Raw genomic sequence first — 13,125 nt, 5'->3', positions numbered from 1 at the left:
GAAAATTCAAAGTTTTGTAAACAGAAAATGTATAAAAATGACCACATAATTGATATTCATGTCAACACCAAAGTGCTGACTACTGGGCTGGTGATACCCTCGAGAACGAAACGTCCACCAGCAGTGGCATTGACCCAGTGGTACAAGGATTATAATTTAGTACGCCAGACTCGCGTTTCGTCTACATAACACTTATCAGTGACGCTCATATCAAAAAAGTTATAAAGCCAAACAAGTACAAAGTTGAAGAGCATTGAACATTATAAGAGTTTTATAAACATTTGACAATGAAAAAGACTTATTTATTTGCTCCTGATCTGCTAATAGGCAAGTCTCGTTTAAGGGGTACAGGAAAGACGGATCAACACGGAATTAGAAGTCTTAGTAGATATTTGATGAACCAGGGGCATGTCAAAGGGCGTCTCGTCCTTTTTCTTTAAAAGTTCATCGGAAGGTAATTTTTTCATATTAACCTAAAAAATAATACACGATGGTCTCGTAAGTTTAGATTCTTGGTACCGACGTTGCTTATCATCTGAATGAGTGGTTATTTGTCCTTTTGAATATTTTTTCTGTATAGTCTGTTTTGGTGGTATCTATTTGACGTGGCTCTGTACTTACACATCCCGTCAATGTGTTATGGTTCGAAGATAAGTATATTTATCTGTCATTCATATTTGCTAATATGCTTTGTCCTTTTGCTTTTGCGTGTTTATTGTTACATATACTATGGCTCATTGTTTATAAATCACGTCGTTGTGTAATTGTGCCATGCTGCTCTTGTTGCACACAATATGTGCCTGAGTGTATTAATAATAATTAACTTGTCTTGTCTTGTCTTGTAAATGTTTGTTCACATATATGTTGGTTTTTATAGTGATTAAGATAATAACTCAACGTTGACTGCTGTACCCCTATTTTTGACATTTTTACCTATTATTTCTGTTTGTTTTGTTCACACATCGTTGTCAATATAATTGAATTGTATTCAACTGTCATACAAATCAGAGGTTTAGCTAGCTAGAGAACCAGGTTTAATTCACAATTGTCAGGAAATTTCTGTACGAAGTCAGGAATAGGACAGTTGTTATCCATTCATTTGATGTGTTTGAGCTTTTGATTTTGATTTTGCCATTTGATGAGGAAATTTTCCTATGAGTTCATTATTTGTTTTCTTTAAATTTTTAGGTGATTTTGATTGATGTTCTATTGTTCTTTATTTTTTTTAGGCTTGACTTTGTCAGTTTTTTGTCGAATTGTCGACGAATGTCCCTCTGGTATCGTTCGCCTCCCTTTTATAACTTGTCCGGTTTATGTAAGTTGTGAAGAAAGTGCCTTCACATTGAATTGTTTTTGTCTTAAACTCTTTTGTAATTTTCACCGCTGTATAGTGATAAGGCATCAATCAATCTATCAATAATACAAATCAAACATTTTATAATACAATAGTAGTGGCATACGGTAGAATATTTAACGTATCAAAGAGATATCATACAATTGTAAGAAAATACCTTTTTTTATCATTTCTTAATTCAAAAATTATCACAACAAACGTATATTTTATTTTGTTTACAATGACATTTTCCATGATATATACATACCTTTAGCTTACACGAACATTTCAGTCACAATTGTGACTTCTCACTCACAACAGTAAAATGAAAAAAAAATGATGGGCTTATATTTTCTTTGCTTACATTAGATTAAAAACCTATCTAATACTTCTAAAATTGCTTTATTTTTATCAAGTATCAATGAATATAACCACTGAACAACAGGCTCATGGCTTAGAACAGTTGCAAAAAATGCAGAGGGTCTAATTGTTTAAACAGGCGCCAACCTTCGCTTTCACATGAAACAGTAGTGTAACATTACAGCATTTAATAACACACTTTAGAATATCAATTGAACTGGCTTAACTCAACCAAAAAGAAATATAAACAAAAACATGTGTAAATACACTGAACGAGTAAATTTGATCTATGACACAATATAAATTCATTATTAATAACAATGAGATGAAAATCAAAGTTAAAAAGACAACTTGGGGGAAAATGGCGTTAAAAAAATTAAAGTACACACAGATGAAATTAAATTTATATGTTTGACAATTGTCTTGTTTAACTATGTGCTTTTCGTGTCGCTCTCTGAGTTCTTATTTTATGATTGCTTGTATTTTGTTTTGTATATATTTTCTCTTCTTTGACATGTTAGTACTAAATGTCTGGTACGTACCAAAAATACTGCAGCTAGTTTCATGGAACATATGACAATATTGATGGACAACTTGTTGACAAACGAGCTCAGTATTAAATAAGGTTTCATATATTATTTATTCAGCCTTTTCCAAATTTTTATTGTCCCTTTGATGTCTTATGAAACTATGGAAAACAGCCAAAACTACAAAAAAGACAACTTCAATTCTAAGTAGCTGTCATTAAAGTAACAGGATTAGAAAGCTTTAAAACCAGGTTTAATCCACCATTTTCTTCCTTAGATGTGCAAGACATGTATTCCCTTTGTGTATAATTTCCAAAGCATGTTATTGGAAGGTGGTATGGTCTGTTGAACTGTTTAATGTTTTGATAATTCCTGTTATCCTTTTTTATGTATTTAGGAAAATAAAAAAAAATCTAGATTTTATAACTGAGTCTTTAAATCAGAAGAGCAGTTGTTAATCAAAGCCTTAAAGGCTGTAAAAGCAATTGCTGTTATGTTAATGTTTGGGGACTTTTATTTTTCATCCACATATATATAATAATTAAACCTGACATGAGTGTTGTCCAGTTAGAAGTAAGAAGGTTTTAACTTTATATAAATAAAAGACTTTAGAAGAAAGTCATTTTTAATATGTTTTAAATTTCACAAGGAGACAACACGTTTACCAGGCTAAAGTTGGGGTCAAATATACATGTGCTGAAACATATAACTCAACAAGAATGTGTCCATAGTACACGAATGCCCCACTCGCACTATGATTTTCTATGTTCAGTGGACCGTGAAATTGGGGTAAAAATTTTAATTTGGAATTAAAATTAGAAAGATCATATCATGGGGAACATGTGTACTAAGTTTCAAGTTGATTGGACTTCAACTTCTTCAAAAACTACCTTGACCAAAAACTTTAACCTGAAGCGGACGGACGAACGGACGGACGGACGAACGGAGGCACAGACCAGAAAACATACTATCGTAGGTGGGGCATAAAAAGAAATCATCATGGATTATCCCCTGGTAGTGTTTGTAACTGGGCAATAATTTCCTTTATTGATTTAATTTTAACAATTTTCATTATTAATTTATATTTAACCATTAACACAAATGATTAAGTTAAAACATTTCAACTTTCCAGACGCAAATGTTAATAAACGGGAAATAAATAAAATATCTTACAAAACATGTAAAGAATAAATATATATTTCAGCTTAATAAAAATATTTTCATAATGGTACTTTGTCATCATTTTTAAAACTAAGTTCCAAACATTATTGCTCAGTTGATATGTGTCCTTCTGATGTGGTACGAGCACAGGCACTTGTTTCTATCCAAAATAGTTTTATATGGATAGTCGACCTTCCTATGGATAGCAACAAGTGCATGTGGGTACGAGATAACTATAATTCTCATGCAATCCCGAAAAGGGGGGTCATCACAGACAAACATGACATTAAATCGGTATCACTGAACTACTATATATATTGTTTAGGGGCCAGCTGAAGGACGCCTCCGGGTGCGGAAATTTTTCGCTGCATTGAAGATATGCTGGTGACCTTCTGCTGTTGTATGTTTTTCTATGGTCGGGTTGTTGTCTCTTTGACATATTCCCCATTTCCATTCTCAATTTTATTATACGAACAAGAACAAACAGCTCTACGTTGCTTTGATATTTATCAATTTTCAGGAAACATTGCGAAAAATGATCTTCAATATTTCGAAAACATGTGAAATAAAACTGCTAACACGGTGGACCGTCGAGTGTCAACAAACGTAGTAGACTTGTTCACTGAAAAGACGAGGATAATGGTTTCATCTGACATTTGTAATGCATACCAAGTTTTGATCATGATATTTAAAAAGACGTACTTTTTTTCAATCTATGTTTCTAGAAAATTCCAAATTGAAATATCTCTTCATCTGGACCGACTTGGCATCTACTACGTTTGGACGGGTCCATTTCATTAGTAAGGTGATCGATAAATATTGCGGAGTTTTGACAGAAAAGGAAAACGAACTTATTGTTATGTGTTTTCAACAAGGGTTTCGTTCCGCTAAATTATTTGCGCAAACAAAGTTTGTCTATTTTTAGATTACAGGTAATCATTTGACACTACGCATTAACTTGTGTAGTGATTTTGATTTTACGATAAATGTATGAATGAACGATAATTTTATAAATGAACAAGAGCACCTGACCTCTTAAAGATACTCAAATTAAACATATAAAACCGTATTTAATAGGAGATAATTCAGTTAAATTTTCAATACTAAATCAACAACTGAAATGAATCCATATTTTGTTGAAACAGCGTACGAACGGCGGAAAACGGAATCACCGTTACAAAAATGTACTTTTTTTTTCACTCGGACTTCTATGTTATTTGATAGTCAAACGGTTGACCCTTTAAATACAAAAATACATCTACAAGAACATATTCTGAAACTTCTTAAATCCACTAACGTTTTTTTTAAAGTTTCAAGCTATGTATTGCATTAGAAAACATACATAGGTGTTAAAGAATGACAGACCAGGAGCCTTTTAACAAAATACTATGGCTTGATCTGGGCGGAGTCTCTGATCTGGGTCACAAAGATGGCCATACGCGATAGCATAAAAGCAATTGCTTTAAAAAACAAAATAAGTTTCAAATATTGATAGGTACATGTAAAGGAGCTTCTTTTCGAGGAATTTAACTTAAAGTTTAAATAATGGCGGGAAATGCAGTCTTGGCCTTTTACCTTATATTTGAACGAGAAGAAATTTAGAATCTGCTTAAATTTTGATAAATGACATTTCTTGGCTATTGAGTTCTTATTTGAAAAGAAAAGTTGGTGTTTTAGAGCAGAATAGTTTACCCTGTATCATAGGGAAAAAAAAACCAAAAACCCAAAGAAGTCCGAACATATGACAAAATTTCCTAAACCTCACCTACGTACATTCTTAAAACAAAAACCATCAATACACTATCGTGTAGTATTCTAGCGGCAAGATTCTATTTGTTTGTAAAATTTTATAAACGACTCCTCGTCATTACTTTGAAATATCAATATTTGAAATGACGAACCCATTTTTGAAACTGGAAATTATTACTTCAATGCTTTTATGTTTACATGATTGTTTATTTACACGGATTCTAGCAATAAAGTGTAAGGTATTTCCTTTTAAAGTGGGGGTAACAAGAAATAAATAATGACTTAGACATCCGGTATCAAATGCTACAGTACCTAACACTGTGTTCCCATGTATTTTTGATGATTAGGAAAGATACATTCTTAATTGGTCTTTTCCCATTGTTTTACTTTGACTGATGTTTCACACATATCTGGTACATTAAAACATACACTAAGGCAGTGGTAATCCATAATATAAGTTTGTTTATCACAAAGAAGACCCACTTGGACGAATGAAACCTCTGAGTTGAAAAAGTGCATGTTTATTTTTTTTTAAATATATTTAAACAAATATTTTTAGTCTGCATCATCATATCTAGGTCTCTGTAAATTGACCTAGTACATACTATAAATTTACCTTTTGTTCAAGTTACTAGCACTCATAATATTCATTGCTTGTCCCATCCGTTTTTGTTGAACAAACTACTAACTAAAATATTCATTTCTTCAAACATTTTTGACATGGACTATGCTACTATTATTTACTACTTAAAATAACAGATAAGGAGATGTGAGATGATTTCCAACGAGACAACGGTCAACCCAATCAAGCTGTTTTGTTGTGAATCAAAATCAAGCACAGCGAGACGACTGTATTATGATGATATCTACAACATATCATCTGCTTTTTGACAGTTTTTTACCTTGAAGAAATACGTAGATCTTGAGCACTGTATTCACAATATTTATTGACAATTCCGTTCGTGACGTTTTAAATTATCGGTTACTGATTTGTCCACATTAGAGTAGGTCGTTCAGGAATTCATCCTCCGCTGACCAATGGGATGAAGTAAACATTTTGATTTTGATGTTCTTCTCATACATTTTATTATAGTATGATACTAAACCCCTAACGGGAGGGATTGTGCCTGATAGTCATATGATAAAAACATAATCTTTCAATCAGTTTAATTGAGGTCTGGAGCTGGCATGTCAGTTAACTGCTAGTAGTCTGTTGTTTTTATGTATTATTGTCATTTTGTTTATTTTCTTTTGTTACATCTTCTGACATCGGACTAGGACTTCTCTTGAACTGAATTTTAATGTGCGTATTGTTATGCGTTTACTTTTCTACATTGGCTAGAGGTATAGGGGGAGGGGGGAGATCCTACAAACATGTTTAACCCCGACGCAATTTTGCACCTGTCCCAAGTCAGGAGCCTCTGGCATTTGTTAGTCTTGTATGATTTTTAATTTTAGTTTCTTGTGTATAATTCGGCGTTTAGTATGACGTCCATTATCACTGAACTAGTATACATAATTTAAGAGTCCCGTTGAAGAAAGCCTACGGGTGCGGGAGTTTCTCGTTACATTGAAAACCCATTGGTGGCCTTCGGCTGTTGACTGCTCTATGGTCAAGTTGTTGTCGCTTTGACACATTCCCAATTTCCTTTCTCAATTTTACAAATATATCTTCAATAAGTGTAAGGTTGTAGCGAGAAAACAAGGACGGGTTCAAACAGAAAGATTTTGAAATCTAGTCACCTTATTATGAGCAGAAAGATTTTATCAAATCACAGTACTACTATTAAAAATCAAGGCTTAACATAAGGTGTACATTGTACATTGAGTCAATCACCGGTCGCTGTTGTAGCAGGTGTGTTATAGAAGTAATAAATTTACTATTTTAATATCCTTCTCACCTCCGTTATTTATATCGCCGGTTCGTCAAAATGTTCGACAAACATTTTTCTAAAATTCTAAGTAACATTCTTTCTACAATAAAACGATGGCATGTGGAGTTATTATGGTGATATACTTTAGTATGTAAAACAAGCACACTAAATAGCGTTTGAAAGATTTCAATCAAACAATCTGTCGATTTGACGATGGACACTATTTGATTGATCCAAAATGGCTGATTAATTGTATTCTTTAACTCATCTTAGATTAATGATGTTCAGTCACCAATAAACCACATTTTAGTGAGTACTTGCAATTAAATTTAGATTAAGGATATAACCAAAAGTAGAAATATGAAAAAGATGATGTGGTATGATTGACAACAAGACAAATCTCTACAAGAGACCAAATGACAGAGATATTAACAACTATAGGTCACTGTACGGCCTTTAACAATGAACAAAGCCCATACCGCATAGTCAACTACAAAAGGCCCCGAAAAGACAAGGTAAAACAATCCAAACGATAAAACTAACGGCCTAATTTATGTACAAAAAGTAGAAAGTCTGCATCATGTCTACTGTGGATTCATTTATTTTCGTGGTTATCAGTTTTCGTGGTTCTGTCAATCTCTGTATGCATAGCCTATTGAAAATATGTTATTGCATGAGCATTTGAATTAGTGGTTCACCTGTGCCCACGAAATCCACAAAAATTGGTATCTAACTAATTATTATGAATCCACAATAAGTATTTCCTTTGATAATGACGTATATGGATGCCTTCAAACTATAATCTATGACAAAAGTAATGATTTCAACTTTTCAATTGTGAATCGACAATTTCGCAGTAGTAACATACCCTCTGTACCATTGAATAGCATTTACATATTACTGTAAAAACGTTACTCTCGTGTATCTTTATTGAATAATTTGAAATTTGACTCGGACTTCTCTTAAACTTGTTTACTGTGTGTATTACTTAGTATTTCTTTATTCTACATTGGATAGAGGTATCGGGGAGGATTGAGATCTCACAAAATATGTTTAACCCCAACGCAAGTCAGGAGCCTCTGGCCTTTGTTGGTCTTGTATGTTTCTTAATTTACATGTTTTGTAGTTTATAATACGACATCAATTGTAACTAAACTAGTACACATTTGTATTGAGGGGCCAGCTGACCACTGGGTGCGGGATTTTCTCGCTGCATTTAAGCAAATGTAATTTTTTTGTAATTCTATCAGGTTTCATAAGCTTGATTTGTATTTTCTGAATCGACTTACGAGACATGAAGATCAATTTTAAACAGTGTCGTCTAGTTCCACTTATTCAATATTATACAGACAGCCATATCTAGAAAGAAGAAAAACCCAAACAAGTTGAGTGTATTATAACCATTATCATGTCTGTTGAAACAAGGCATGAAATACATTATTTTTTTTAAAGCTTTTAGTTTATCTTTAATGTAACACAGTGTGACACCTTTTGTTCTTACTGCATTAATATTTCTACGGGTAGCTAATTTCTCGATTTTGATGACTAGAATGATTGCATGTTTTTGTTTAATTCACACATAGACCGAAAAGTTTGCTCTTCACACTTATCTCAATAGTGTGACGTTACGCATGATATTGGTGTCACTTTTGGTAACGTCGTATGTTAACGTCAAAGTCGTGTACTTTATTGTTCAAACAAAAAATTCTCTGAAACTGATATTATCAAGATGCTTGATTTCTTGATTGACAACATATTTGTTACGTTCGGAGGACGTGTTTTTCAACAGACTGTCGGCATTCCAATGGGAACAAACTGTGCCCCTCTACTCGCCGACTTGTTTCTTTATTATTATGAGGCTGACTTCATGTAGGAACTTCTTAGGAAGAAAGACAAGAAGTTAGCAATATCCTTTAACTCTACTTTCCGCTATATAGATGATGTTCTTTCACTAAACAATTCAAAATTTGGTGACTATGTGGAACGCATCTATCCAATCGAACTAGAGATAAAGGATACTACAGATACAATTAAGTCGGCTTCATATCTTGACTTACATCTAGAAATTGACAATGAGGGTCGGTTGAAAACAAAACTTTACGACAAAAGAGATGATTTCAGCTTTCCAATTGTGAACTTTCCATTTCTAAGTAGCAACATTCCAGCAGCACCTGCATACGGGGTATATATCTACCAATTGATACGATATTCCCGTGCTTGCATTTCCTATCATGATTTTCTTGATAGATGTTTGCTGCTCACAAGGAAGCTATTAAACCAAGAGTTCCAAATAGTGAAGTTGAAATCATCCCTTCGTAAATTTTACGGACGCCATCACGAGTTGGTTGACCGTTATGGAATAACCGTTTCACAAATGATATCGGATATGTTCCTTACGTCGTAACTACAATCCCCTTCCCTTTCATGAATATGACCTACCGAATTAGACTATTTACCGGATTTGTAATCACATAAGCAACACGACGGGTGCCACATGCGGAGCAGGATCTGCTTACCCTTCCGGAGCACCTGAGATCACCCCTAGTTTTTGGTGGGGTTCGTGTTGTTTATTCTTTAGTTTTCTATGTTGTGTCGTGTGTACTATTGTTTTTCTGTTTGTCTTTTTCATTTTTAGCCATGGAGTTGTCAGTTTGTTTTAGATTTATGAGTTTGACTGTCCCTTTGGTATCTTTCGTCCCTCTTTTATTAACGTGATGTTTTATTGCCTTCTAGTAAAGTCTTTAAACACATTGTTTTTGTGAATAAAAGGAGATAAGGGTTAACACCATGTTCTCTGTAGGACAAAAGAAATTATGAGGTATACATAGTGTGTTCTATGAACGAAACAAGATGTTGGATATTCAGTAAATTGACATAAGGATTTGTCGCCTACGATTTGTTGTTATATATTTCATGTAAATCTACGTCTTTTCATAAAAATTGTTCAGGGACAATTTCATGTTGGGGGTTTTCAATAGAAATTGGTACCAACAGAAGCAGAACTCTCATAGTTTGTTTTTTTTTGGTAATATATTTGTTGTGCTAATTATCAATTTCTGATAATACACACAAAATTGATTTCCATCCTAAAATTTGCTTTATATTCCAACTAACTTAATTTGAAAAAAAAAAAATAACTAAAGAAACATTATGACCAAATAAACAAAATTACATTCTGCGTCTTTCAACACATGGTTTGCAAATGCCGTCAAAATGTAGTTTTGTATAAAATTATAATATTTGTTTTATTAGCTGACCGATTTATTTGTATGTTGAGAAAGCCAGGACTATTGAAAATATATGTATATGCGCATTGGAGAGGATGGGTATATCTTAAAGGCAGTAGGAACGTTCTTCTTGCATTGAGCCCGAACACCAACAATTGTGGAACTATCATGTAGCTACATGTATAACGATTGATAAAATATACGTCACATCAAAGTTCGCGGTATCACATTCAGAGTTAATTTTTTTTATATAGTTCTGTAGAGTTTTGAAAAGGTTCAATGGAAGACTAGTATGAAGTTTTGAACTTTTGAATTTCCTCGGAGTATTTTTGTGATTTCACTTTTATAAATAAGTATTTTGAACTTGACCAACGCTTTAACCGAAAATTAATTGATTGAGTGTTGGTGATTTACGCAATTTCAGCAGTCTTCTCAAGGAGAACTATATATATAACATGTACAATTAAAGATATTTTTTATTTAAGACACCAACAGAAAAAAAGAAAAGAATTGCGTCCAAAATTTGTTTTATTTGCAGAGAAAACCGCAGTGCACAGAGAAAGCAACCAATCTTCGCCCGGAAACCGACACTTCCCAGTAAATAAGATTCATCGAATTTAAAACCTCGATGTTGACATCTTAGTGATCAGTATAGCTATACTTTTTAGATCGCTTGGAAAACAAGGCCTCTGAAATTCTTTAAATAATAGAAAATGTATGGGTATGATTGCCGATAAGACAATTCTCTACCAAAGAATTTAACTATTATAGATAACAGTACGGCTCTCAACAATGAGCAAAATTGATACCGCACAGTTAGCTATAAAGGCCCCGAAATAAAATAAGGTAACACAATTCAAACGAGAAAAGTAACGGCCTGATTTAAATACAAAACTACAAACGGGGGAAATGATATACAGCAACAAACGACAGCCACTGAATTTACAGGCTCCTGACTTGGGACAGTCACATACAGAATGTAGCGATAAACATGTTTGCTGGCGCCAAACCCTCCCCTTACCTAAAAGTGAAACAGTACAACACATACCCTCGCACATTCAAAACTAGTATCATTTTCTTCTTTAATTAATGTGTCTCTAGTCGGATATGTTCTTGTCAAATAAATTTAGTCGACTTTCCAATAATGTAAGTCTCCTTTGTAGTTACTTAGATCGATAATGAGACAATAATCAGGCAAGTAGGGGCAGAGTTTGGTGTTGTCTCACATAATTTGTTCATTCGTTCAACTCGTAAAATATTGCTGTTTGATTTTTTTTAAAACATAATGAGCAAAAATACTTTACCGATGTTTACTAGGTATGTACCGAAAGACGATACATATGCGTGTACTTATGTTAATTAAGAAACGTGAAATAAAATATATGGGAACGTTTGGAATGAATCATTTATGATGATTTTTTTTGTAATTTGAATGTCACTTGTTGCAGATATATAAAAAAAATCTCCGAAATTGATTCATATCTGTTGTGCCGAAGTTTGCGTTAATTCCTAAAACGATCAATATTCTAATTGATACGAATATTATTCAAGTACTATTTAAATTTCCTCTTTGGTCTCTGGAAGATTTGTGTAAAAATGTTAAATGTTTGTTGTTGAGTTGCTGTCTCATTGAAATGTACTTAAAATAAGATTTTATTGAAATATTATGGTATATTAAAGAGAAACGCATTTCAACGAGGTGAAATCAAATATAAATTATAAATTCATATTTTATATATATTCTCATAGTAAAATAAATACGTTACAAAAACAGACTAACGCAAATATACGTCGCATTACAAGTGAACGTCAAAAACGTCAAATTATCGATGCTGTGACATTTTGGTAGACCATCATGCGACCGCTTCATTTTGTTGATTTTTAGATTTCTATTTACTTTATATGCATCAACATGTTCCTTTTGCAAAGGAATTTGGCTTTATAGAGATGTTTTTCGAAACACTTATGTTGTTTTTACTCTTTTTTGAAGATAAGTAACTACTTGTCCTTAATAATTCTAAGAAAAATTAAAACGCTTTCATTGTGACATTTTGGTAGACACCCTTTCAATGCATCGATATTCGATACTAATCGATAAAAATATTATTTAAAGCATCGAATATTTTCTTTTTTATTTGGAATTTATCATGCTGGCTTTATTCTCCGATCTAAAATACAAAACACATTATTTCTTGTTGCTTTCTATAACCATCACCGGAATTACTAACATAAAACGTTGGTTAAATTTGTTTGTGACGGTAGACCTTTAAGGTTCATATGCTCAATAGTTTTTTGTTTAATGCTATAAATGAGATAACTGTCCGAATAAATGCCGTTCAGATGTAATAAAATAGGATGCATGTTATATTTTCTGACTAAATGAAAAGTTTTGCACATTTTTAACCAATATTGATAATTTCTTTATAGAACGAGTTTTTTAAACGTTGTTGTGACAGTGTACTTAAGGCTAGGCTTTTGGAAATGATGTCGAAGTTTTCGCGGGATTCGCTCATTTACATTAGATTTCTTTGCTTTCATAGAATTTTCCAAACTTGTTTTACAAAAGGATATGCGCTATCGTCAATTTGAGAATATAATATTCTCGCTATAAATGCATTCTAAACTGTTAAGCCGTAAGGGAGTGATATTTTTTCTTGGTGTCTACAATCAAAAACGACTTCTTTCAATGCCTACTCGGTCCAAAAATTGCGTTATTTACGTTTTAGACACATGTCACCCCAAAGCCCTAACGCTCCTCTTCCCAATGGTGTAGCAATATTATATTTTACATACCTATAAGTACCCAAAAAAAGAAGGAATACTCGAAGAACAACATTAAGATGTTACCCGTCTACACGAAAAATACAAGATTTTTCTTGTTAGGATTAGGTAAA

This window comes from Mytilus galloprovincialis, chromosome 5 (genome assembly GCF_965363235.1).
Source record: "Mytilus galloprovincialis chromosome 5, xbMytGall1.hap1.1, whole genome shotgun sequence".
Classification (NCBI taxonomy): Eukaryota; Metazoa; Mollusca; class Bivalvia; order Mytilida; family Mytilidae; genus Mytilus; species Mytilus galloprovincialis.
Note: the sequence above shows the minus strand (reverse complement) of the source record.